This window comes from Atractosteus spatula, chromosome 3 (genome assembly GCF_055471065.1).
Source record: "Atractosteus spatula isolate fAtrSpa1 chromosome 3, fAtrSpa1.hap1, whole genome shotgun sequence".
NCBI classification, from domain to species: domain Eukaryota; kingdom Metazoa; phylum Chordata; class Actinopteri; order Semionotiformes; family Lepisosteidae; genus Atractosteus; species Atractosteus spatula.
This window is the reverse complement of record NC_142708.1, coordinates 67,151,028-67,173,400: the sequence shown is the minus strand read 5'-3', so window position 1 is coordinate 67,173,400 and position 22,373 is coordinate 67,151,028. Positions and strand designations below refer to the sequence as shown.

Below are 22,373 nucleotides of genomic sequence, written 5' to 3'. Positions count from 1 at the left end.
TTAACCGAAAGATTGGTAGTCCGAGCCCACCCATGGACGTTGAGGGTCTCTTAATGTAGTAAAGTCACAGTGCAGTCGCTTTGCGAACAGCGAATCATCCAGATGAAATGTCCAGACGGCAAGGCGCTCACACCAGCAAACTGCCACACACAAAGCACTGAACACGTCAACCCAAATGTGTCTCACACTAGTGCAAAGCTTTGAGGTATTGCCACTTTTAACTTACTTAGTTTTCTTTGAATTAACGTGTTATGTTCCTCCTACTGTCATTTCTGTACTGGGACAGACGGTATGAAATGCAAATCTTTGAATAAACGAGGTATTCCGAGGTTGTAGTGTTTAAAACGACTCTGATGGGACTCGAACCCACAACCTTTGAATGACTTCAGGGAGCCACTGTCTAGAAGTTAAGCTCCTGGTCCTTTGTGCTGTGTGTAAATGTTTTCAACCAGTTAATCAGTCCAGTGAGGGGGTTTGATTAAGTACCAGTGAACACAGCCAGAACATGTTGGGATTCAGAGGTGAAGGACCCATCGAGAGACATTCTACTACCTCTGTCAAAACCATATATATTTTATATATAATAATATAATATTGTTAGATACCTGAATTAGTATTGCCAAGCCTCTGTCACACTAGAGCAGTATGTGGCACAACACCAAGCACGCAAGGGAGCAGACTCTAACACTCGGGAGCTGTGTGTGTGCTGGTGCCTGCAGTGTGTCTACACAAAGATCTCACACTCTTCCTCTCTCTCTGTCACCTCCCCTCCCTGCCTGTCTCTTGCGTCTCACAGGTGAGGTACCTTCCCAGCCTCGGGCTGCTCAGCCCCTCGGGGAGGGGGATACCTCGATCCCCAGTTACAAGGCCGGTTTCCAAAAGTGCGTCTCCCAGGTCACCAGTTTCATCCGCTGCGTGGAACCCCTCTTCATCGGCCTCCCCGCCTCATCCCAGTGGGCGCCCCTTCACACCCCTGTACCCCACCCCCTCTCCCTCTCCCTCTCCCCCCTGTCCTGTCTCCAGTTCCCTCTCGCCCCCCTACACCCCTGCGTCTCTCCCCTTCCCAGTCCCCTCTCCCTCCTCCTCCTCCTCTTCCTCACCTTGCTCCATCTTCTCGAACCCGGGCTGGAGTCTCCCCTCGCCCTTCGCCCCTGTGGATCCTCTGCTGCCCCCGCACCTCTCCCCTTCACCCAGCCGGGGGGCAGACTGGAGCTGCCCTCCCAGGAACCTCCTGGCCTCGACACCCCTGCGGCACTCCGGGCTCCTGCCAGGCACTCAGCTGGTCTGGAGGCCCTGGTAGTGAGAGGGATTCACCCACCTCCTCGACCACAGCCTCTCCCTTGGGCGGATTCCGGGACAGAGGCGCTCTGCGGCCGCGTCTCCTCCCCCAGCCGAGCGCAGGACGAGCGGGGGGGGGGCGAACTTGCCTTTCAGTTTCCCGATGGTGACGGACGCGCGGCTTGAGCGCCCTCTGCTGGGCGCGGCGCGGATGGCGGCTCAGCGAGAGCAGCCGCTCGCAGAGGACCCGAGAGCGCGAGAAGACAGATACTTTATTGATCCCGCGAGGGAAATTGCAGTGCAACAGCAGCTTAGCACAGCCCACGCAGCACAGCGTAACGAAATAATAACAACAAAAGGTAACGATCGAGAGGGGATCACTGACCCAAGGGTCTCAAACCGCTGCTTTTTTGTGAGACGAAAGGGAACCGGCTTCAACAACCGTGGCTGGGCGGCTTGTTCCCCACCCACGCCACTCTTTGTGTAAAGCGGTGCCTTCTGCTCCCCGAGTGCAGGGGCAGCTGTCCCAGTAAAAGGCAGCCCCCCAGTCCAGATTTGTCGCATGTGACCCCGATTCTTAGTGGCACAGGTGGGTGAACGATTCCACAGAGGAATTTCACTCATCCTTCATCTCCCACGCCAGGGCGACCCCTTGTGGTTGCCTGGGGAACCCCATTCCGCGGCCTGGCGACCCCCCAAAAGCCCCAGGAGTTTATAAACTTATCAGTTGATGGATTTCAGGCGCCAGGAACAGGGGTGGCTGCAGGAGGTCACACGGGGTGTTCAATGCATGTTCATTGTAGAGTTAGCAGCGTTTCCAGGGCGCTGAAAATGTGTGAGCTGAGCGCCCCCTTCAGGAAACCGAGGTATTGCAACAATGCCGAAACAGGCTTGAAATCAAACCTGGTTGAAATCTCGGGCAGAATCATTTTTTGTCTCTTTAGTGTAAGGTCTATTTTGAATTGCGTTGCTTTCTAAAAGAAAATGCAAGAAAGTTCTGCGATTAATCCCGGGTTTATTTATATGTATAATATGTAATTACAGGTCTGTAAATTGTAAAAAATATATATATATTTCTGTGTATTCCTATGTGTCTGTCTCGTTCGAACTATCACAGTTCGTCTTATAGATGAACAGTTTCCTTCCAGATCCATCTAATGACCAGTACTTTTCCTTTTATGAGTTCTTCATATTGAACTGTAAAGAGAGTCTGTCCTCTTGTTCCCTGATTATGGATTCTATTTGCTGAAATTATATATGTATGTTTCTATTGGGAACAGTGTTATTTCTGCGATATTGTACTGAAATAAAGAGGTCTATTTAACTAGCTACATTCCCGGTCGTTGTCAGTCTTGGTGTCTAGGGAAGAAAACACATTTGTCCGAATTCTCTGGCCAACCAGTCTTCGTTTGTGGTTCCATAGTGTAGCGGTTATCACGTCTGCTTTACACGCAGAAGGTCCTGGGTTCGAGCCCCAGTAAAACCAAGACCTTTTTCTCGTCAGCCGATCCAATACGGTATCAGATGACATAATGCAAATCCCTCTTTTACTTTTACATGCTGGAATGAACCAGGGACATTTCTCTGCTGTGTATGATTTGGAATATCTGTATTAAAGTCAAGGGGCCTGTGTACATATTTGCAACGCGCAGTAAAACCGTGTTGTGAAACCGTGCGTCTTTGGCTCTGCATATTGAGCTGAAACACAGAGCCCCTGATGCACATCCATACTCGTCACAGAAAGCGCTTCACCAACGTGGTAGCGTGGCCGAGCGGTCTAAGGCGCTGGATTTAGGCTCCAGTCCCTCCGGGCTCGTGGGTTCGAATCCCACCGCTGCCAGAGATGTTGTGTTAAGCAACACGTGACGTCACTGGACTGAATGAGGTGTCAGTGCAAAAATTGCAGTAGGCAGGGGTAAAGGGCTATACAATACAGCGTTCTTGCATTGAAGAACAGCGATTAATGACAGGTTTAGCTCACTTGCTTTTAAAAAAATGCGTTTTTAATCGAAATACATTCTTTTCAAGTCACCCATTAAACGGGTTAGGAGAGTGGGGCCGTGTGCGACTGCATTGCAGGTGCTCGACGGTGTAATTACATCAGCGATTATCTGTGACACGGCAGCTCCGACTCTTTGTGAATATATTTATTTTAATATCTATATTGTCAATAGAGCAAAGACGTCTTTTTACAGGCTTCCTGTTGGGAAGACAAACAACAGAACCTAAGACGACACATAACAAAACAGCCGTCCCTGGGTGGGCTCGAACCACCAACCTTTCGGTTAACAGCCGAACGCGCTAACCGATTGCGCCACAGAGACTAACTGACAGGCCAGTAGGCCAGTTTGCAAACAGAACATAATGCAGTGGACAACCAGTGGAGCTGTCAAAAGTACGCAGGTATATATACAGGTACTGTGTGCAGACGTGGATGCGAGACGTCCACTGTATCACCTCAGGCGCGTTCCCTATTGGCCCGACTCCCTTCCTCGCAGAACCCTCTTCACCATGGCAACCGGTGGCCACACACATACACACGCGCAGAACCCTGTCGTAACGACTACAGAAACTGCCGAAAACCGGGAACGACAAGAACCGCGACCACAGGTGCAGCCCTTGTACGGCAAACCATCTCATAGTGGAAAAAAAAAGTTGCCTTGGCCGAAAAAAAAGAAGCACTGGCGTATCAGGGTCTTCTTGAAATGCCTCTGTCTGGTGTGAACGGGTGTGAAACCCCAGACCCCCTTCAAAGGCTGAAAGCCATATAGCTTACATGCAGAAGATCCTGGGTTCGAACCAAGCGTTTCTGATCTTAACACAATTGATCACAATTGACAGAGGCATTTCAACAAGATCCTGGTACGCCAGTGCTTCTCGCAAAACTTCAGAACAAGGAAACGCCAGATTAATGTCACACCACACGCACTCCTACACCACTACATACATGACAACTGAATGTAAGCCGAAATTGTACTTAAAACTGTACTAGTTGTACTATTTATTAATCACCATATTATTTTTGCTCTGTTTGCCGTATTACTTTTGCATTGTTTTTGTCCTGTTTGTATACTTTTCTCTGTTTGCGTATTTGTACAGTTTAGAAACAACAGTAGGACAGACATCATCTCGTGACGCAACGGTAGCGCGTCTGACTCCGAATCAAAAGGTTGTGTATTTAAATCACGGTGGGGACAGTCTTTGCTTATTAAAGCTCTGCTGTTGCCGAACCGGGAGCCCTCCTCACAAAGTCCAATTCCCTCTTCAGCTGCAGAGACGCCGATTGTTCTCTTTGGGGAATTAATGAGGTCTGTTTGTGACCTCGTGGCGCAACGGTAGCGCGTCTGACTCCAGATCAGAAGGTTGCGTGTTCAAATCACGTCGAGGTCAGCACTTGCTTTTTCAAGCTCTGCTGTTGCCGAACCGGGAGCCCTCCCCACAAAGTCCAATTCCCCAAGCCTGCTGACCTTATATGACCCTCCCTTCTCGTCAGAACCCGTATTCTCACAGGGTACCTTTCAGAAATCGCAGTACAGAAAGAGAAGAACATCCCGCTGATCTCAGCTGCTGTTGTTTCCTTCATTGGAAAGTGAAGCAAACAGGTGAAAATGTTCTGAGTGTGTTGTTTTCACGGAGCCAGAGAGCCGGTCCACTATATCAGAGTCTCCGTGGCGAACTCTGTCAGCGCGTTCGGCTGTTAACCGAAAGATTGGTAGTCCGAGCCCACCCATGGACGTTGAGGGTCTCTTAATGTAGTAAAGTCACAGTGCAGTCGCTTTGCGAACAGCGAATCATCCAGATGAAATGTCCAGACGGCAAGGCGCTCACACCAGCAAACTGCCACACACAAAGCACTGAACACGTCAACCCAAATGTGTCTCACACTAGTGCAAAGCTTTGAGGTATTGCCACTTTTAACTTACTTAGTTTTCTTTGAATTAACGTGTTATGTTCCTCCTACTGTCATTTCTGTACTGGGACAGACGGTATGAAATGCAAATCTTTGAATAAACGAGGTATTCCGAGGTTGTAGTGTTTAAAACGACTCTGATGGGACTCGAACCCACAACCTTTGAATGACTTCAGGGAGCCACTGTCTAGAAGTTAAGCTCCTGGTCCTTTGTGCTGTGTGTAAATGTTTTCAACCAGTTAATCAGTCCAGTGAGGGGGTTTGATTAAGTACCAGTGAACACAGCCAGAACATGTTGGGATTCAGAGGTGAAGGACCCATCGAGAGACATTCTACTACCTCTGTCAAAACCATATATATTTTATATATAATAATATAATATTGTTAGATACCTGAATTAGTATTGCCAAGCCTCTGTCACACTAGAGCAGTATGTGGCACAACACCAAGCACGCAAGGGAGCAGACTCTAACACTCGGGAGCTGTGTGTGTGCTGGTGCCTGCAGTGTGTCTACACAAAGATCTCACACTCTTCCTCTCTCTCTGTCACCTCCCCTCCCTGCCTGTCTCTTGCGTCTCACAGGTGAGGTACCTTCCCAGCCTCGGGCTGCTCAGCCCCTCGGGGAGGGGGATACCTCGATCCCCAGTTACAAGGCCGGTTTCCAAAAGTGCGTCTCCCAGGTCACCAGTTTCATCCGCTGCGTGGAACCCCTCTTCATCGGCCTCCCCGCCTCATCCCAGTGGGCGCCCCTTCACACCCCTGTACCCCACCCCCTCTCCCTCTCCCTCTCCCCCCTGTCCTGTCTCCAGTTCCCTCTCGCCCCCCTACACCCCTGCGTCTCTCCCCTTCCCAGTCCCCTCTCCCTCCTCCTCCTCCTCTTCCTCACCTTGCTCCATCTTCTCGAACCCGGGCTGGAGTCTCCCCTCGCCCTTCGCCCCTGTGGATCCTCTGCTGCCCCCGCACCTCTCCCCTTCACCCAGCCGGGGGGCAGACTGGAGCTGCCCTCCCAGGAACCTCCTGGCCTCGACACCCCTGCGGCACTCCGGGCTCCTGCCAGGCACTCAGCTGGTCTGGAGGCCCTGGTAGTGAGAGGGATTCACCCACCTCCTCGACCACAGCCTCTCCCTTGGGCGGATTCCGGGACAGAGGCGCTCTGCGGCCGCGTCTCCTCCCCCAGCCGAGCGCAGGACGAGCGGGGGGGGGGCGAACTTGCCTTTCAGTTTCCCGATGGTGACGGACGCGCGGCTTGAGCGCCCTCTGCTGGGCGCGGCGCGGATGGCGGCTCAGCGAGAGCAGCCGCTCGCAGAGGACCCGAGAGCGCGAGAAGACAGATACTTTATTGATCCCGCGAGGGAAATTGCAGTGCAACAGCAGCTTAGCACAGCCCACGCAGCACAGCGTAACGAAATAATAACAACAAAAGGTAACGATCGAGAGGGGATCACTGACCCAAGGGTCTCAAACCGCTGCTTTTTTGTGAGACGAAAGGGAACCGGCTTCAACAACCGTGGCTGGGCGGCTTGTTCCCCACCCACGCCACTCTTTGTGTAAAGCGGTGCCTTCTGCTCCCCGAGTGCAGGGGCAGCTGTCCCAGTAAAAGGCAGCCCCCCAGTCCAGATTTGTCGCATGTGACCCCGATTCTTAGTGGCACAGGTGGGTGAACGATTCCACAGAGGAATTTCACTCATCCTTCATCTCCCACGCCAGGGCGACCCCTTGTGGTTGCCTGGGGAACCCCATTCCGCGGCCTGGCGACCCCCCAAAAGCCCCAGGAGTTTATAAACTTATCAGTTGATGGATTTCAGGCGCCAGGAACAGGGGTGGCTGCAGGAGGTCACACGGGGTGTTCAATGCATGTTCATTGTAGAGTTAGCAGCGTTTCCAGGGCGCTGAAAATGTGTGAGCTGAGCGCCCCCTTCAGGAAACCGAGGTATTGCAACAATGCCGAAACAGGCTTGAAATCAAACCTGGTTGAAATCTCGGGCAGAATCATTTTTTGTCTCTTTAGTGTAAGGTCTATTTTGAATTGCGTTGCTTTCTAAAAGAAAATGCAAGAAAGTTCTGCGATTAATCCCGGGTTTATTTATATGTATAATATGTAATTACAGGTCTGTAAATTGTAAAAAATATATATATATTTCTGTGTATTCCTATGTGTCTGTCTCGTTCGAACTATCACAGTTCGTCTTATAGATGAACAGTTTCCTTCCAGATCCATCTAATGACCAGTACTTTTCCTTTTATGAGTTCTTCATATTGAACTGTAAAGAGAGTCTGTCCTCTTGTTCCCTGATTATGGATTCTATTTGCTGAAATTATATATGTATGTTTCTATTGGGAACAGTGTTATTTCTGCGATATTGTACTGAAATAAAGAGGTCTATTTAACTAGCTACATTCCCGGTCGTTGTCAGTCTTGGTGTCTAGGGAAGAAAACACATTTGTCCGAATTCTCTGGCCAACCAGTCTTCGTTTGTGGTTCCATAGTGTAGCGGTTATCACATCTGCTTTACACGCAGAAGGTCCTGGGTTCGAGCCCCAGTAAAACCAAGACCTTTTTCTCGTCAGCCGATCCAATACGGTATCAGATGACATAATGCAAATCCCTCTTTTACTTTTACATGCTGGAATGAACCAGGGACATTTCTCTGCTGTCTATGATTTGGAATAACTGTATTAAAGTCAAGGGGTCTGTGTACATATTTGCAACGCGCAGTAAAACCGTGTTGTGAAACCGTGCGTCTTTGGCTCTGCATATTGAGCTGAAACACAGAGCCCCTGATGCACATCCATACTCGTCACAGAAAGCGCTTCACCATCGTGGTAGCGTGGCCGAGCGGTCTAAGGCGCTGGATTTAGGCTCCAGTCCCTCCGGGGTCGTGGGTTCGAATCCCACCGCTGCCAGAGATGTTGTGTTTAGCAACACGTGACGTCACCGGACTGAGAGAGGTGTCAGTGCAAAAATTGCAGTAGGCAGGGGTAAAGGGCTATACAGTACAGCGTTCTTGCATTGAAGAACAGCGATTAATGACAGGTTTAGCTCACTTGCTTTTAAAAAAATGCGTTTTTAATCGAAATACATTCTTTTCAAGTCACCCATTAAACGGGTTAGGAGAGTGGGGCCGTGTGCGACTGCATTGCAGGTGCTCGACGGTGTAATTACATCAGCGATTATCTGTGACACGGCAGCTCCGACTCTTTGTAAATATATTTATTTTAATATCTATATTGTCAATAGAGCAAAGACGTCTTTTTACAGGCTTCCTGTTGGGAAGACAAACAACAGAACCTAAGACGACACATAACAAAACAGCCGTCCCTGGGTGGGCTCGAACCACCAACCTTTCGGTTAACAGCCGAACGCGCTAACCGATTGCGCCACAGAGACTAACTGACAAGCCAGTAGCCCAGTTTGCAAACAGAACATAATGCAGTGGACAACCAGTGGAGCTGTCAAAAGTACGCAGGTATATATACAGGTACTGTGTGCAGACGTGGATGCGAGACGTCCACTGTATCACCTCAGGCGCGTTCCCTATTGGCCCGACTCCCTTCCTCGCAGAACCCTCTTCACCATGGCAACCGGTGGCCACACACATACACACGCGCAGAACCCTGTCGTAACGACTACAGAAACTGCCGAAAACCGGCATGTTATATGCTGATGTTATATGACCCTCCCTTCTCGTCAGAACCCGTATTTTCACAGGGTACCTTTCAGAAATCGCAGTACAGAAAGAGAAGAACATCCCGCTGATCTCAGCTGCTGTTGTTTCCTTCATTGGAAAGTGAAGCAAACAGGTGAAAATGTTCTGAGTGTGTTGTTTTCATGGAGCCAGAGAGCCGGTCCACTATATCAGAGTCTCCGTGGCGAACTCTGTCAGCGCGTTCGGCTGTTAACCGAAAGATTGGTAGTCCGAGCCCACCCATGGACGTTGAAGGTCTCTTAATGTAGTAAAGTCACAGTGCAGTCGCTTTGCGAACAGCGAATCATCCAGATGAAATGCCCAGACGGCAAGGCGCTCACACCAGCAAACTGCCACACACAAAGCACTGAACACGTCAACCCAAATGTGTCTCACACTAGTGCAAAGCTTTGAGGTATTGCCACTTTTAACTTACTTAGTTTTCTTTGAATTAACGTGTTATGTTCCTCCTACTGTCATTTCTGTACTGGGACAGACGGTATGAAATGCAAATCTTTGAATAAACGAGGTATTCCGAGGTTGTAGTGTTTAAAACGACTCTGGTGGGACTCGAACCCACAACCTTTGAATGACTTCACAAAGCCACTGTCTAGAAGTCCAACGCGCTATCCTTTGCGCCACAGAGCCTGCTAGAAATGAGGAGGTGACCAGCTGAACAGGACAGAGAAACAGCTCAACACCGTGAAACGGAGGTTCATCTCCTGATCAAAAGTCTGTCGGCAGTTTGAATGTTATGGAGAAGACAACTACGTGGCGCAATCGGTCAGCGCGCGGTACTTATACAGCAGTGCTCAGCGGAGTCATGCCGAGGTTGTGGGTTCGAGCCCCACCTGGAGCAGCTCTTCTTTTGCTGTCTCACCTGTCCTGTCTGGAGAGCACTGAGCCAGAAGATCAAGGAGAGAAACGCCCAGCTGGAGCTGCGCTGCACCTACCTGCTCCCTGAGCTCATCGAGAACAGCACAGCCCACAGTGGACTGATTGTGAAATGGAGAGAGGATTCTCTGTTAATCGTGCTCCTCCTGGGAGAGGTCAGGGTGTGAATTTCACGTGTCTGCTCTCTGTGCGAGATCCGGGCAGGAAGAACAATCCGTGATCTGGGAGGAAGAAACTCTTTGGAAGAGCGGCGACCCTCACAGGACAGAGTAATCAAACTCTTCAGCTGCAGAGACGCCGATTGTTCTCTTTGGGGAATTAATGAGGTCTGTTTGTGACCTCGTGGCGCAACGGTAGCGCGTCTGACTCCAGATCAGAAGGTTGCGTGTTCAAATCACGTCGAGGTCAGCACTTGCTTTTTCAAGCTCTGCTGTTGCCGAACCGGGAGCCCTCCCCACAAAGTCCAATTCCCCAAGCCTGCTGACCTTATATGACCCTCCCTTCTCGTCAGAACCCGTATTTTCACAGGGTACCTTTCAGAAATCTCAGTACAGAAAGAGAAGAACATCCTGCTGATCTCAGCTGCTGTTGTTTCCTTCATTGGAAAGTGAAGCAAACAGGTGAAAATGTTCTGAGTGTGTTGTTTTCACGGAGCCAGAGAGCCGGTCCACTATATCAGAGTCTCCGTGGCGAACTCTGTCAGCGCGTTCGGCTGTTAACCGAAAGCTTGGTAGTCCGAGCCCACCCATGGACGTTGAGGGTCTCTTAATGGACTGTCTTTTACCTCATTAAGAGGTAAAAGACAGTGTAGTAAAGTCACAGTGCAGTCGCTTTGCGAACAGCGAATCATCCAGATGAAATGTCCAGACGGCAAGGCGCTCACACCAGCAAACTGCCACACACAAAGCACTGAACACGTTAACCCAAATGTGTCTCACACTAGTGCAAAGCTTTGAGGTATTGCCACTTTTAACTTACTTAGTTTTCTTTGAATTAACGTGTTATGTTCCTCCTACTGTCATTTCTGTACTGGGACAGACGGTATGAAATGCAAATCTTTGAATAAACGAGGTATTCCGAGGTTGTAGTGTTTAAAACGACTCTGGTGGGACTCGAACCCACAACCTTTGAATGACTTCACAAAGCCACTGTCTAGAAGTCCAACGCGCTATCCTTTGCGCCACAGAGCCTGCTAGAAATGAGGAGGTAACCAGCTGAACAGGACAGAGAAACAGCTCAACACCGTGAAACGGAGGTTCATCTCCTGATCAAAAGTCTGTCGGCAGTTTGAATGTTATGGAGAAGACAACTACGTGGCGCAATCGGTCAGCGCGCGGTACTTATACAGCAGTGCTCAGCGGAGTCATGCCGAGGTTGTGGGTTCGAGCCCCACCTGGAGCAGCTCTTCTTTTGCTGTCTCACCTGTCCTGTCTGGAGAGCACTGAGCCAGAAGATCAAGGAGAGAAACGCCCAGCTGGAGCTGCGCTGCACCTACCTGCTCCCTGAGCTCATCGAGAACAGCACAGCCCACAGTGGACTGATTGTGAAATGGAGAGAGGATTCTCTGTTAATCGTGCTCCTCCTGGGAGAGGTCAGGGTGTGAATTTCACGTGTCTGCTCTCTGTGCGAGATCCGGGCAGGAAGAACAATCCGTGATCTGGGAGGAAGAAACTCTTTGGAAGAGCGGCGACCCTCACAGGACGGAGTAATCAAACTCTTCAGCTGCAGAGACGCCGATTGTTCTCTTTGGGGAATTAATGAGGTCTGTCTGTGACCTCGTGACGCAACGGTAGCGCGTCTGACTCCAGATCAGAAGGTTGCGTGTTCAAATCACGTCGAGGTCAGCACTTGCTTTTTCAAGCTCTGCTGTTGCCGAACCGGGAGCCCTCCCCACAAAGTCCAATTCCCCAAGCCTGCTGACCTTATATGACCCTCCCTTCTCGTCAGAACCCGTATTTTCACAGGGTACCTTTCAGAAATCTCAGTACAGAAAGAGAAGAACATCCTGCTGATCTCAGCTGCTGTTGTTTCCTTCATTGGAAAGTGAAGCAAACAGGTGAAAATGTTCTGAGTGTGTTGTTTTCACGGAGCCAGAGAGCCGGTCCACTATATCAGAGTCTCCGTAGCGAACTCTGTCAGCGCGTTCGGCTGTTAACCGAAAGCTTGGTAGTCCGAGCCCACCCATGGACGTTGAGGGTCTCTTAATGGACTGTCTTTTACCTCATTAAGAGGTAAAAGACAGTGTAGTAAAGTCACAGTGCAGTCGCTTTGCGAACAGCGAATCATCCAGATGAAATGTCCAGACGGCAAGGCGCTCACACCAGCAAACTGCCACACACAAAGCACTGAACACGTTAACCCAAATATGTCTCACAATAGTGCAAAACTTTGGGGTTTTGACACTTTTACCTCACTTAGTTTTCTTTGAATTAACGTGTTATGTTCTTCCTACTATCATTTCTGTACTGGGACAGACGGTATGAAATGCAAATCTTTGAATAAGCGAGGTATTCCGAGGTTGTAGTGTTTAAAACGACTCTGGTGGGACTCGAACCCACAACCTTTGAATGCCTTCACGAAGCCACTGTCTAGAAGTTTAGCTCCTGGTCCTTTGTGCTGTGTGTAAATGTTTTCAACCAGTTAATCAGTCCAGTGAGGGGGTTTGATTAAGTACCAGTGAACACAGCCAGAACATGTTGGGATTCAGAGGTGAAGGACCCATCGAGAGACATTCTACTACCTCTGTCAAAACCATATATATTTTATATATAATAATATAATATTGTTAGATACCTGAATTAGTATTGCCAAGCCTCTGTCACACTAGAGCAGTATGTGGCACAACACCAAGCACGCAAGGGAGCAGACTCTAACACTCGGGAGCTGTGTGTGTGCTGGTGCCTGCAGTGTGTCTACACAAAGATCTCACACTCTTCCTCTCTCTCTGTCACCTCCCCTCCCTGCCTGTCTCTTGCGTCTCACAGGTGAGGTACCTTCCCAGCCTCGGGCTGCTCAGCCCCTCGGGGAGGGGGATACCTTGATCCCCAGTTACAAGGCCGGTTTCCAAAAGTGCGTCTCCCAGGTCACCAGTTTCATCCGCTGCGTGGAACCCCCGGAGCAGGAGCGTCTCGTCCGGGGGCTGAGGTGCTACTGGGGCTCCCGCCAGTCTGAGCCTGCCGATGGGGAGACCCCCTCTGCTGGCGACGCCCCCTCGCCCCCCTCTGCAGCGCCGGATCTCATGGAGGCGCTGGAATCCTGCCGCTGCTTGTACTGTTGGGGTGCACGGCCACACCTACTCCCAGGCACCTCCACAGTCTCCCCAACCTCTTTTCCTGCCTTCCCTAGTCCCTACCCCTCTTCATCGGCCTCCCCGCCTCATCCCAGTGGGCGCCCCTTCACACCCCTGTACCCCACCCCCTCTCCCTCTCCCCCCTGTCCTGTCTCCAGTTCCCTCTCGCCCCCCTACACCCCTGCGTCTCTCCCCTTCCCAGTCCCTTCTCCCTCCTCCTCCTCCTCCTCCTCTTCCTCACCTTGCTCCATCTTCTCGAACCCGGGCTGGAGTCTCCCCTCGCCCTTCGCCCCTGTGGATCCTCTGCTGCCCCCGCACCTCTCCCCTTCCCCCAGCCGGGGGGCAGACTGGAGCTGCCCTCCCAGGAACCTCCTGGCCTCGACACCCCTGCGGCACTCCGGGCTCCTGCCAGGCACTCAGCTGGTCTGGAGGCCCTGGTAGTGAGAGGGATTCACCCACCTCCTCGACCACAGCCTCTCCCTGGGGCGGATTCCGGGACAGAGGCGCTCTGCGGCCGCGTCTCCTCCCCCAGCCGAGCGCAGGACGAGCGGGGGGGGGGCGAACTTGCCTTTCAGTTTCCCGATGGTGACGGACGCGCGGCTTGAGCGCCCTCTGCTGGGCGCGGCGCGGATGGCGGCTCAGCGAGAGCAGCCGCTCGCAGAGGACCCGAGAGCGCGAGAAGACAGATACTTTATTGATCCCGCGAGGGAAATTGCAGTGCAACAGCAGCTTAGCACAGCCCACGCAGCACAGCGTAACGAAATAATAACAACAAAAGGTAACGATCGAGAGGGGATCACTGACCCAAGGGTCTCAAACCGCTGCTTTTTTGTGAGACGAAAGGGAACCGGCTTCAACAACCGTGGCTGGGCGGCTTGTTCCCCACCCACGCCACTCTTTGTGTAAAGCGGTGCCTTCTGCTCCCCGAGTGCAGGGGCAGCTGTCCCAGTAAAAGGCAGCCCCCCAGTCCAGATTTGTCGCATGTGACCCCGATTCTTAGTGGCACAGGTGGGTGAACGATTCCACAGAGGAATTTCACTCATCCTTCATCTCCCACGCCAGGGCGACCCCTTGTGGTTGCCTGGGGAACCCCATTCCGCGGCCTGGCGACCCCCCAAAAGCCCCAGGAGTTTATAAACTTATCAGTTGATGGATTTCAGGCGCCAGGAACAGGGGTGGCTGCAGGAGGTCACACGGGGTGTTCAATGCATGTTCATTGTAGAGTTAGCAGCGTTTCCAGGGCGCTGAAAATGTGTGAGCTGAGCGCCCCCTTCAGGAAACCGAGGTATTGCAACAATGCCGAAACAGGCTTGAAATCAAACATGGTTGAAATCTCGGGCAGGATCATTTTTTGTCTCTTTAGTGTAAGGTCTATTTTGAATTGCGTTGCTTTCTAAAAGAAAATGCAAGAAAGTTCTGCGATTAATCCCGGGTTTATTTATATGTATAATATGTAATTACAGGTCTGTAAATTGTAAAAAATATATATATATATTTCTGTGTATTCCTATGTGTCTGTCTCGTTCGAACTATCACAGTTCGTTTTATAGATGAACAGTTTCCTTCCAGATCCATCTAATGACCAGTACTTTTCCTTTTATGAGTTCTTCATATTGAACTGTAAAGAGAGTCTGTCCTCTTGCTCCCTGATTATGGATTCTATTTGCTGAAATTATATATGTATGTTTCTATTGGGAACAGTGTTATTTCTGCGATATTGTACTGAAATAAAGAGGTCTATTTAACTAGCTACATTCCCGGTCGTTGTCAGTCTTGGTGTCTAGGGAAGAAAACACATTTGTGCGAATTCTCTGGCAAGCCTGTCTTCGTTTGTGGTTCCATAGTGTAGCGGTTATCACGTCTGCTTTACACGCAGAAGGTCCTGGGTTCGAGCCCCAGTGGAACCAAGACCTTTTTCTCGTCAGCCGATCCAATACGGTATCATATGACATAATGCAAATCCCTCTTTTACTTTAACATGCTGGAATGAACCAGGGACATTTCTCTGCTGTGTATGATTTGGAATATCTGTATTAAAGTCAAGGGGCCTGTGTACATATTTGCAACGCGCAGTAAAACCGTGTTGTGAAACCGTGCGTCTTTGGCCCTGCATATTGAGCTGAAACACAGAGCCCCTGATGCACATCCATACTCGTCACAGAAAGCGCTTCACCATCGTGGTAGCGTGGCCGAGCGGTCTAAGGCGCTGGATTTAGGCTCCAGTCCCTCCGGGGTCGTGGGTTCGAATCCCACCGCTGCCAGAGATGATGTGTTTAGCAACACGTGACGTCACCGGACTGAGAGAGGTGTCAGTGCAAAAATTGCAGTAGGCAGGGGTAAAGGGCTATACAATACAGCGTTCTTGCATTGAAGAACAGCGATTAATGACAGGTTTAGCTCACTTGCTTTTAAAAAAATGCGTTTTTAATCGAAATACATTCTTTTCAAGTCACCCATTAAACGGGTTAGGAGAGTGGGCGACTGCATTGCAGGTGCTCGACGGTGTAATTACATCAGCGATTATCTGTGACACGGCAGCTCCGACTCTTTGTAAATATATTTATTTTAATATCTATATTGTCAATAGAGCAAAGACGTCTTTTTACAGGCTTCCTGTTGGGAAGACAAACAACAGAACCTAAGACGACACATAACAAAACAGCCGTCCCTGGGTGGGCTCGAACCACCAACCTTTCGGTTAACAGCCGAACGCGCTAACCGATTGCGCCACAGAGACTAACTGACAGGCCAGTAGGCCAGTTTGCAAACAGAACATAATGCAGTGGACAACCAGTGGAGCTGTCAAAAGTACGCAGGTATATATACAGGTACTGTGTGCAGACGTGGATGCGAGACGTCCACTGTATCACCTCAGGCGCGTTCCCTATTGGCCCGACTCCCTTCCTCGCAGAACCCTCTTCACCATGGCAACCGGTGGCCACACACATACACACGCGCAGAACCCTGTCGTAACGACTACAGAAACTGCCGAAAACCGGGAACGACAAGAACCGCGACCACAGGTGCAGCCCTTGTACGGCAAACCATCTCATAGTGGAAAAAAAAGTTGCCTTGGCCGAAAAAAAAGAAACACTGGCGTATCAGGGTCTTCTTGAAATACCTCTGTCTGGTGTGAACGGGTGTGAAACCCCAGACCCCCTTCAAAGGCTGAAAGCCATATAGCTTACATGCAGAAGATCCTGGGTTCGAACCAAGCGTTTCCGATCTTAACACAATTGATCACAATTGACAGAGGCATTTCAACAAGATCCTGGTACGCCAGTGCTTCTCGCAAAACTTCAGAACAAGGAAACGCCAGATTAATGTCACACCACACGCACTCCTACACCACTACATACATGACAACTGAATGTAAGCCGAAATTGTACTTAAAACTGTACTAGTTGTACTATTTATTAATCACCATATTTTTTTTGCACTGTTTGTCGTATTACTTTTGCACTGTTTATGTCCTGTTTGTATACTTTTCTCTGTTTGCGTATTTGTACAGTTTAGAAACAACAGTAGGACAGACGTTACCATGATCTTGTGGCGCAACGGTAGCGCGTCTGACTCCGAACCAAAAGGTTGTGTGCTCAAATCACGGTGGGGACAGTCTTTGCTTATTCAAGCTCTGCTGTTGCCGAACCGGGAGACCTCCTCACAAAGTCCAATTCCCCGAGTCTGCTGACCTTATATTACTATCCCTTCTCGTCAGAACCCGTATTTTCACAGGGTACCTTTCAGAAATCGCAGTACAGAAAGAGAAGAACATCCCGCTGATCTCGGCTGCTGTTGTTTCCTTCATTGGAAAGTGAAGCAAACAGGTGAAAATGTTCTGAGTGTGTTGTTTTCACGGAGCCAGAGAGCCGGTCCACTATATCAGAGCCTCCGTGGCGAACTCTGTCAGCTGCTAACCGAAAGATTGGTAGTCCGAGCCCACCCATGGACTTTGAGGGTCTCTTAATGGACTGTCTTTTACCTCATTAAGAGGTAAAAGACAGTGTAGTAAAGTCACAGTGCAGTCGCTTTGCGAACAGCGAATCATCCAGATGAAATGTCCAGACGGCAAGGCGCTCACACCAGCAAACTGCCACACACAAAGCACTGAACACGTTAACCCAAATGTGTCTCACACTAGTGCAAAGCTTTGAGGTATTGCCACTTTTAACTTACTTAGTTTTCTTTGAATTAACGTGTTATGTTCCTCCTACTGTCATTTCTGTACTGGGACAGACGGTATGAAATGCAAATCTTTGAATAAACGAGGTATTCCGAGGTTGTAGTGTTTAAAACGACTCTGGTGGGACTCGAACCCACAACCTTTGAATGACTTCACAAAGCCACTGTCTAGAAGTCCAACGCGCTATCCTTTGCGCCACAGAGCCTGCTAGAAATGAGGAGGTGACCAGCTGAACAGGACAGAGAAACAGCTCAACACCGTGAAACGGAGGTTCATCTCCTGATCAAAAGTCTGTCGGCAGTTTGAATGTTATCGAGAAGACAACTACGTGGCGCAATCGGTCAGCGCGCGGTACTTATACAGCAGTGCTCAGCGGGGTCATGCCGAGGTTGTGGGTTCGAGCCCCACCTGGAGCAGCTCATCTTTTGCTGTCTCACCTGTCCTGTCTGGAGAGCACTGAGCCAGAAGATCAAGGAGAGAAACGCCCAGCTGGAGCTGCGCTGCACCTACCTGCTCCCTGAGCTCATCGAGAACAGCACAGCCCACAGTGGACTGATTGTGAAATGGAGAGAGGATTCTCTGTTAATCGTGCTCCTCCTGTGAGAGGTCAGGGTGTGAATTTCACGTGTCTGCTCTCTGTGCGAGATCCGGGCAGGAAGAACAATCCGTGATCTGGGAGGAAGAGACTCTTTGGAAGAGCGGCGACCCTCACAGGACAGAGTAATCAAACTCTTCAGCTGCAGAGACGCCGATTGTTCTCTTTGGGGAATTAATGAGGTCTGTTTGTGACCTCGTGGCGCAACGGTAGCGCGTCTGACTCCAGATCAGAAGGTTGCGTGTTCAAATCACGTCGAGGTCAGCACTTGCTTTTTCAAGCTCTGCTGTTGCCGAACCGGGAGCCCTCCCCACAAAGTCCAATTCCCCAAGCCTGCTGACCTTATATGACCCTCCCTTCTCGTCAGAACCCGTATTTTCACAGGGTACCTTTCAGAAATCGCAGTACAGAAAGAGAACATCCCGCTGATCTCAGCTGCTGTTGTTTCCTTCATTGGAAAGTGAAGCAAACAGGTGAAAATGTTCTGAGTGTGTTGTTTTCACGGAGCCAGAGAGCCGGTCCACTATATCAGAGTCTCCGTGGCGAACTCTGTCAGCGCGTTCGGCTGTTAACCGAAAGATTGGTAGTCCGAGCCCACCCATGGACGTTGAGGGTCTCTTAATGGACTGTCTTTTACTTCATTAAGAGGTAAAAGTGTTTAAAACGACTCTGATGGGACTCGAACCCACAACCTTTGAAGGCCTTTATGAAGCTACTGTCTAGAAGTTAAGCTCCTGGTCCTTTGTGCTGTGTGTAAATGTTTTCAACCACTTCAGTGAGGGGGTTTGATTAAGTACCAGTGAACACAGCCAGAACATGTTGGGATTCAGAGGTGAAGGACCCATCGAGAGACATTCTACTACCTCTGTCAAAACCATATATATTTTATATATAATAATATAATATTGTTAGATACCTGAATTAGTATTGCCAAGCCTCTGTCACACTAGAGCAGTATGTGGCACAACACCAAGCACGCAAGGGAGCAGACTCTAACACTCGGGAGCTGTGTGTGTGCTGGTGCCTGCAGTGTGTCTACACAAAGATCTCACACTCTTCCTCTCTCTCTGTCACCTCCCCTCCCTGCCTGTCTCTTGCGTCTCACAGGTGAGGTACCTTCCCAGCCTCGGGCTGCTCAGCCCCTCGGGGAGGGGGATACCTCGATCCCCAGTTACGAGGCCGGTTTCCAAAAGTGCGTCTCCCAGGTCACCAGTTTCATCCGCTGCGTGGAACCCCCGGAGCAGGAGCGTCTCGTCCGGGGGCTGAGGTGCTACTGGGGCTCGCGCCAGTCTGAGCCTGCCGATGGGGAGACCCCCTCTGCTGGCGACGCCCCCTCGCCCCCCTCTGCAGCGCCGGATCTCATGGAGGCGCTGGAATCCTGCCGCTGCTTGTACTGTTGGGGTGCACGGCCACACCTACTCCCAGGCACCTCCACAGTCTCCCCAACCTCTTTTCCTGCCTTCCCTAGTCCCTACCCCTCTTCATCGGCCTCCCCGCCTCATCCCAGTGGGCGCCCCTTCACACCCCTGTACCCCACCCCCTCTCCCTCTCCCCCCTGTCCTGTCTCCAGTTCCCTCTCGCCCCCCTACACCCCTGCGTCTCTCCCCTTCCCAGTCCCCTCTCCCTCCTCCTCCTCCTCTTCCTCACCTTGCTCCATCTTCTCGAACCCGGGCTGGAGTCTCCCCTCGCCCTTCGCCCCTGTGGATCCTCTGCTGCCCCCGCACCTCTCCCCTTCCCCCAGCCGGGGGGCAGACTGGAGCTGCCCTCCCAGGAACCTCCTGGCCTCGACACCCCTGCGGCACTCCGGGCTCCTGCCAGGCACTCAGCTGGTCTGGAGGCCCTGGTAGTGAGAGGGATTCACCCACCTCCTCGACCACAGCCTCTCCCTGGGGCGGATTCCGGGACAGAGGCGCTCTGCGGCCGCGTCTCCTCCCCCAGCCGAGCGCAGGACGAGCGGGGGGGGGGCGAACTTGCCTTTCAGTTTCCCGATGGTGACGGACGCGCGGCTTGAGCGCCCTCTGCTGGGCGCGGCGCGGATGGCGGCTCAGCGAGAGCAGCCGCTCGCAGAGGACCCGAGAGCGCGAGAAGACAGATACTTTATTGATCCCGCGAGGGAAATTGCAGTGCAACAGCAGCTTAGCACAGCCCACGCAGCACAGCGTAACGAAATAATAACAACAAAAGGTAACGATCGAGAGGGGATCACTGACCCAAGGGTCTCAAACCGCTGCTTTTTTGTGAGACGAAAGGGAACCGGCTTCAACAACCGTGGCTGGGCGGCTTGTTCCCCACCCACGCCACTCTTTGTGTAAAGCGGTGCCTTCTGCTCCCCGAGTGCAGGGGCAGCTGTCCCAGTAAAAGGCAGCCCCCCAGTCCAGATTTGTCGCATGTGACCCCGATTCTTAGTGGCACAGGTGGGTGAACGATTCCACAGAGGAATTTCACTCATCCTTCATCTCCCACGCCAGGGCGACCCCTTGTGGTTGCCTGGGGAACCCCATTCCGCGGCCTGGCGACCCCCCAAAAGCCCCAGGAGTTTATAAACTTATCAGTTGATGGATTTCAGGCGCCAGGAACAGGGGTGGCTGCAGGAGGTCACACGGGGTGTTCAATGCATGTTCATTGTAGAGTTAGCAGCGTTTCCAGGGCGCTGAAAATGTGTGAGCTGAGCGCCCCCTTCAGGAAACCGAGGTATTGCAACAATGCCGAAACAGGCTTGAAATCAAACATGGTTGAAATCTCGGGCAGAATCATTTTTTGTCTCTTTAGTGTAAGGTCTATTTTGAATTGCGTTGCTTTCTAAAAGAAAATGCAAGAAAGTTCTGCGATTAATCCCGGGTTTATTTATATGTATAATATGTAATTACAGGTCTGTAAATTGTAAAAAAAATATATATATTTCTGTGTATTCCTATGTGTCTGTCTCGTTCGAACTATCACAGATCGTTTTATAGATGAACAGTTTCCTTCCAGATCCATCTAATGACCAGTACTTTTCCTTTTATGAGTTCTTCATATTGAACTGTAAAGAGAGTCTGTCCTCTTGCTCCCTGATTATGGATTCTATTACCTCTATTATGGACTCTGGTGGGACTCGAACCCACAACCTTTGAATGACTTCATGGAGCCACGGTCTAGAAGTCCAACGCGCTATCCATTGCGCCACAGAGCCTGCTAGAAATGAGGAGGTGACCAGCTGAACAGGACAGAGAAACAGCTCAACACCGTGAAACGGAGGTTCATCTCCTGATCAAAAGTCTGTCGGCAGTTTGAATGTTATCGAGAGGACAACTACGTGGCGCAATCGGTCAGCGTGCGGTACTTATACAGCAGTGCTCAGCGGAGTCATGCCGAGGTTGTGGGTTCGAGCCCCACCTGGAACAGCTCATCTTCTGCTGTCTCACCTGTCCTGTCTGCAGAGCACTGAGCCAGAAGATCAAGGAGAGAAACGCCTGCTGAACAGGACAGAGAGACGGATCAACACAGAGGAGCTGCGTCTAAGTCTCTGCGCTGTATCTATAGGCTCATGTTGTCGAAGTCTCTGCGCTGTATCTGTAGGCTCATGTCGTCGAAGTCTCTGTGGCCCAATCGGTCAGCGCGTTCGGCTGTTAACCGAAAGGTTGGTGGTTTGAACCCACCCGGGGGCGCTGAGAGTTCTTCAATGAACCACACCCCTCTATCCACTATCGTCCCTGTCCCGCGATCACGCACAGAGCCCGCAGCGGGCAAGAGGCTCGCAAAAACAGTGAAGAAGTGGAGTTTAGTTCCTCATCTGCACGTTGTGCAGTGTGCAGATTCTCTCTTGGGGAGCCTCTGTCTGGGGACGTGCTCTCCATTGATGTTTCATGCTTCCTGTGCGCCATTAATGTGGCGTTTCCTTGTTCGGCAGTTTTACGAGAAGCACTGGCGTATCGGCATCTTATTGAAAGGCCTCTGTCTCGTGTGTTAGAGTTGTATTTTTATCCGGACAGTCGGGCACTTGTTTTTCGTGTAAATGATATAAACACCACTCGATGCAATTCCAGCGATTCTCTTCAATTTTCAAAATAGAACAGAAAGCCTCCGCAGATCAGCACCTTTAAAAAGGACTGGCTGACCTCGACGTGATTTGAACACGCAACCTTCTGATCTGGAGTCAGACGCGCTACCGTTGCGCTACGAGGTCACAGACAGGTCCCAGTAATTCCCCAAAGAGAACAATCGGCGTCTCTGAAGCTGAAGAGTTTTGTCATTCTCTGTTCACCTCGGCATGACTCCGCTGAGCGGCGCTTACCGATTGCGCTACTGTTTATATTTAAATGTAGCGCCTTCCTTCTCGGAGTATGACGCAAATACAGAAAGATCACGACCACCGGATCTTTCAGTTGTGATCTTTGATACGTTGACACCAGCGTTTGGAGTTGAACTGTATTGCTGTAACTCCCTGAACTGCTCCTCTGGATACTGGCCCAGTGGCACCTAGAGGTGGAGTAACAGACACAGGCATCAGACTAGCAATGTACTCTAGAGACTATGAAAGTGTTAAACTGCCACTGCT

The 22,373-nt window shown here is 50.7% G+C and overlaps 18 non-coding genes across 18 annotated transcripts; 10 read left to right on the top strand and 8 right to left on the bottom strand.

Annotated features, from left to right (window-relative positions):
• The first annotated feature begins 2,691 nt into the window (after window positions 1-2,691).
• On the top strand, window positions 2,692-2,764 carry trnav-uac (transfer RNA valine (anticodon UAC)). The gene has a single exon. It is a non-coding gene; the product is annotated as a tRNA-Val (tRNA).
• A 272-nt stretch (window positions 2,765-3,036) lies between these two features.
• Window positions 3,037-3,118, top strand: trnal-uag (transfer RNA leucine (anticodon UAG)). Its single transcript has one exon. It is a non-coding gene; the product is annotated as a tRNA-Leu (tRNA).
• A 410-nt stretch (window positions 3,119-3,528) lies between these two features.
• trnan-guu (transfer RNA asparagine (anticodon GUU)) lies at window positions 3,529-3,602 on the bottom strand. The gene has a single exon. It is a non-coding gene; the product is annotated as a tRNA-Asn (tRNA).
• A 994-nt stretch (window positions 3,603-4,596) lies between these two features.
• On the top strand, window positions 4,597-4,668 carry trnaw-cca (transfer RNA tryptophan (anticodon CCA)). Its single transcript has one exon. It is a non-coding gene; the product is annotated as a tRNA-Trp (tRNA).
• A 2,998-nt stretch (window positions 4,669-7,666) lies between these two features.
• Window positions 7,667-7,739, top strand: trnav-uac (transfer RNA valine (anticodon UAC)). The gene has a single exon. It is a non-coding gene; the product is annotated as a tRNA-Val (tRNA).
• A 272-nt stretch (window positions 7,740-8,011) lies between these two features.
• Window positions 8,012-8,093, top strand: trnal-uag (transfer RNA leucine (anticodon UAG)). The gene has a single exon. It is a non-coding gene; the product is annotated as a tRNA-Leu (tRNA).
• A 410-nt stretch (window positions 8,094-8,503) lies between these two features.
• trnan-guu (transfer RNA asparagine (anticodon GUU)) lies at window positions 8,504-8,577 on the bottom strand. The gene has a single exon. It is a non-coding gene; the product is annotated as a tRNA-Asn (tRNA).
• Window positions 8,578-9,430: 853 nt separating this feature from the next.
• Window positions 9,431-9,523, bottom strand: trnar-ucu (transfer RNA arginine (anticodon UCU)). Its single transcript has 2 exons — window positions 9,487-9,523; window positions 9,431-9,466 (listed from the first exon to the last, which is right to left on the bottom strand). It is a non-coding gene; the product is annotated as a tRNA-Arg (tRNA).
• A 582-nt stretch (window positions 9,524-10,105) lies between these two features.
• Window positions 10,106-10,177, top strand: trnaw-cca (transfer RNA tryptophan (anticodon CCA)). Its single transcript has one exon. It is a non-coding gene; the product is annotated as a tRNA-Trp (tRNA).
• A 689-nt stretch (window positions 10,178-10,866) lies between these two features.
• Window positions 10,867-10,959, bottom strand: trnar-ucu (transfer RNA arginine (anticodon UCU)). Its single transcript has 2 exons — window positions 10,923-10,959; window positions 10,867-10,902 (listed from the first exon to the last, which is right to left on the bottom strand). It is a non-coding gene; the product is annotated as a tRNA-Arg (tRNA).
• A 582-nt stretch (window positions 10,960-11,541) lies between these two features.
• trnaw-cca (transfer RNA tryptophan (anticodon CCA)) lies at window positions 11,542-11,613 on the top strand. Its single transcript has one exon. It is a non-coding gene; the product is annotated as a tRNA-Trp (tRNA).
• Window positions 11,614-14,892: 3,279 nt separating this feature from the next.
• On the top strand, window positions 14,893-14,965 carry trnav-uac (transfer RNA valine (anticodon UAC)). The gene has a single exon. It is a non-coding gene; the product is annotated as a tRNA-Val (tRNA).
• A 272-nt stretch (window positions 14,966-15,237) lies between these two features.
• Window positions 15,238-15,319, top strand: trnal-uag (transfer RNA leucine (anticodon UAG)). The gene has a single exon. It is a non-coding gene; the product is annotated as a tRNA-Leu (tRNA).
• Window positions 15,320-15,721: 402 nt separating this feature from the next.
• trnan-guu (transfer RNA asparagine (anticodon GUU)) lies at window positions 15,722-15,795 on the bottom strand. The gene has a single exon. It is a non-coding gene; the product is annotated as a tRNA-Asn (tRNA).
• Window positions 15,796-17,353: 1,558 nt separating this feature from the next.
• Window positions 17,354-17,446, bottom strand: trnar-ucu (transfer RNA arginine (anticodon UCU)). The gene is made up of 2 exons: window positions 17,410-17,446; window positions 17,354-17,389 (listed from the first exon to the last, which is right to left on the bottom strand). It is a non-coding gene; the product is annotated as a tRNA-Arg (tRNA).
• A 582-nt stretch (window positions 17,447-18,028) lies between these two features.
• On the top strand, window positions 18,029-18,100 carry trnaw-cca (transfer RNA tryptophan (anticodon CCA)). The gene has a single exon. It is a non-coding gene; the product is annotated as a tRNA-Trp (tRNA).
• A 2,815-nt stretch (window positions 18,101-20,915) lies between these two features.
• trnar-ucu (transfer RNA arginine (anticodon UCU)) lies at window positions 20,916-21,008 on the bottom strand. The gene is made up of 2 exons: window positions 20,972-21,008; window positions 20,916-20,951 (listed from the first exon to the last, which is right to left on the bottom strand). It is a non-coding gene; the product is annotated as a tRNA-Arg (tRNA).
• A 921-nt stretch (window positions 21,009-21,929) lies between these two features.
• Window positions 21,930-22,001, bottom strand: trnaw-cca (transfer RNA tryptophan (anticodon CCA)). Its single transcript has one exon. It is a non-coding gene; the product is annotated as a tRNA-Trp (tRNA).
• Window positions 22,002-22,373: the final 372 nt, after the last annotated feature.